We start from the raw sequence: 2,887 nt of genomic DNA on the forward strand, positions 1-2,887 counted from the left end.
ATGATTCCGACCATTTTATTGATTGAGATTTATTTTGATACGTTGTGCTTCGATTTTTTTCCATTTTTATATTTGTGCAAATTCTTGTAAGAAAATGGAGAGACCTAAGTTATACTACTTATTAAAGCTCAAAAGCGTTGTCGGGCCCTTGCTTTGAATATAATTTCACCGCCAATTCTCAGCCCAGCCTCTACACCCTTCCATACGGCCTGCAGTTATTCAGAAGTATGAGTAGGAGATCACATTTCTCTCCACGTACCGTGCGTCCAAAATACTCAATTTAGTAAAATTGATTTAGTAGTGTCTTGACTTAGAGAAAACGAAGGAAAAGAATGCTCATATGATTATTAGAAATAAATACAGCGATATAACAAAATTTGAAAAAACCACGACGATTTTAGACATGTAGTCAAAGAAATTTCTTAGAGCAAAGAAAATTCTACACCTTCAACTAAATGAACTGAAATGAGGAGAACTATAGAGACTGCTTTCTCGGCAATAACAAAGACAAGGCTGCATTTTATTGGCAATTTTATTCATGCAGTTAATAAAGCGGTAAAGAGGAAACTCTTATTATAGCATAGAATCGAAAAAAAATTTATTTAAAAGAATTTATTTCTTTAAAGCAGCGAATGATCTGTTGTTGACTCGTTGAATATTTAAGAGATGCAAAAACTTAATTAAGTTTTGCTTGTTCTTGTTTTAATTTCATTGTTTTCTTAAATTGATCAAAAATTTTTCTTATGAATTCCCGTTTCGTCTTTGCTGGCAACACTTAATAAAACCTCTACGCTGCCACGTTGGTCAAATATAATTTGTATATTTAATATGGTAACTCCAACAAGAAGATAATAAAACCAGTTTTTATGTAGATTTTTGTTTAGACGTGTTTTTCTTGTTAGAGCCTGTGATTATATGGTTTTCTCCGAAATAACTTGATCGAAATCCATTATTTATTAACGCCTACACAATATAACGGAATCGTGTGTAATAAGTATATAAAGTTATAATAATTATACCCAAAAATTATAAACCGTTGAAAAATTAACGCGCTTAATACAGCATTAATGACAGCTTATGGGATAATGAAAGGTTGAGACATATATGACATGACAACAACAAGAAGAAAAATATCTCTAAGATTTATTTTTAATACGTTCGTGAGTGTGTGCGTGTGTTTCTCATAAATGTTATATATTTGTTTTTTTTTTTTTTTTTGTTATTTGAATAAATCATTGTAGGAAAGAGGAAACGTGTGTAATAATAAATACCAGAAATAGAAATTGGAAATAATAAAACTTAAGGTACGAAGTTTCTTGTTACTTTATAGCACTTCGACGCGTTACAACTTTTGTTACAATAAAAACAGCAGGCAATAAAACCCTTACTTTCGTAGAAGAACGAAGAAATAGTTAAGAAGTAATGATGAACTTTTTATTAATTATTTGCTAGTATGTGTTCATTTTTGATTACATTTTTATTGTAATGAGTTATGTCTGAGTCTTATGTTATCTTAAACGGTTGTTGTTGTTTTTAAAACAATGATTATTATTATTGCTGCTCAATTTACTTGTTTGGTTGATTGTGTAGAGAGGTAACAACGAAGAGAACAAAAATTTAAAGTACAGTGTCAAGTTTCTCTTCATGTACAAGTGCGTAGAGCGAGGTGCGTGAATTGTTTGTGTTTTCTAAGATATAAAAATATCATAAAACCACTAAATAAATATAAATTAATTACACCATCTTAAATAAGAGTAATTATATAAAAAGAAAAAATTGTAAACAAAACGTTCTTACAAACTTAACGAAAACACACACACAAAACGTACGCTTTGGAAATCCTCATCTCTTCACTTCTAACACAGTATCTTAGTCATTTGCGTTTACAGTGGGTCAACCTTACTAAGGATTACGCAGAAAATTCATATATGTGAGACAGGTAAATACTATTGTGAAACGTATTTTAGTAAATTGAATTGTTTAGAAGCATTTCGGAATGGGAATGGGACGCTTTTGCGACCAGTAATTCCCAGGAATACGCATCAATAGGCTCTGTAAAGAATATGTACATATATTTTTTGTCCGTGGAAGATGTTGAAAAGATCTAGCTGAGAGGAGCTTTTGTGTATTGAGCCCTTTGAGTCTCTATCAAACAGAATTTTAATTAATCTAGATAGAAGATAATATTGAAAAAAATAGATTGATTTGACCGGTTTTACTGAACCATTTTTTTAACCAAAACCAGTTTATTATGGCCTTTAAAAAGGACATAAAAAAAAAGTTGTGCCGTTGCATCATATTCCCGTCCCAACATATGTTTTCTTTTGAATTCCCTATGCCGGCTCAAAATCTCCTGGTCTGCCTCCTGGTTGTGCGGTGGTAGATGCTACAGGACGGGTTCTTCTCAACCACATATTTCACGAAAGTACTTCAACTTTCATAACCGAAGCCAGAGCTACCCTTCACGCTGCCAACCTTGCCCATAAAAACGAACTCAAAACCGTCATTGTTACTGGCAGTTTGTAAGGGTGTGAAGTTATATTTAAATATAACTAGCAAAGACACAAACTAAAATTTTTTACAGAGCTCTGTAAAGCCGTTAACAGAATTCTGTTAAACGAAGTCTCGGAGCGATTTAACTCAAAATACAAGTAAAATAGAAGTTTTCGCAAATTTTTTTGCAAATTCTTATAAACAAAACATGATTTTATGTAAATTAACTAATATTCGAAACCAAAACTTTTTTACACTATGCCATAAATGAGGTTGATAAAGCGAATGTTTACGGAGCTACTGTGACCAAACCATATCCCTTGAAAAAATGAAACCAGCAGAGAGTGAATCCTCTATTAATAGCCTTTCCAACGATGTGCGGGTTGTATTAAGT

The 2,887-nt window shown here is 32.0% G+C and overlaps 1 protein-coding gene across 3 annotated transcripts in view; it reads left to right on the forward strand.

Annotated features, from left to right (window-relative positions):
• Positions 1 to 893: 893 nt before the first annotated feature.
• The window catches only part of LOC119639843, a 56,488-nt gene continuing 54,494 nt past the window's right edge, over positions 894 to 2,887 (forward strand). For 2 of the 3 annotated variants that reach the window (XM_038037508.1, XM_038037511.1), the window contains exon 1: positions 1,192 to 1,939. The gene's annotated coding sequence lies outside the window, so the exon portion shown is untranslated. Of the gene's footprint in view, positions 1,169 to 1,191; positions 1,940 to 2,887 lie in introns of those variants that run through there. The other variant, XM_038037509.1, reaches the window with a different exon arrangement.

Source organism: Glossina fuscipes, unplaced genomic scaffold (assembly GCF_014805625.2).
Source record: "Glossina fuscipes isolate IAEA_lab_2018 unplaced genomic scaffold, Yale_Gfus_2 113, whole genome shotgun sequence".
Taxonomy (NCBI): domain Eukaryota; kingdom Metazoa; phylum Arthropoda; class Insecta; order Diptera; family Glossinidae; genus Glossina; species Glossina fuscipes.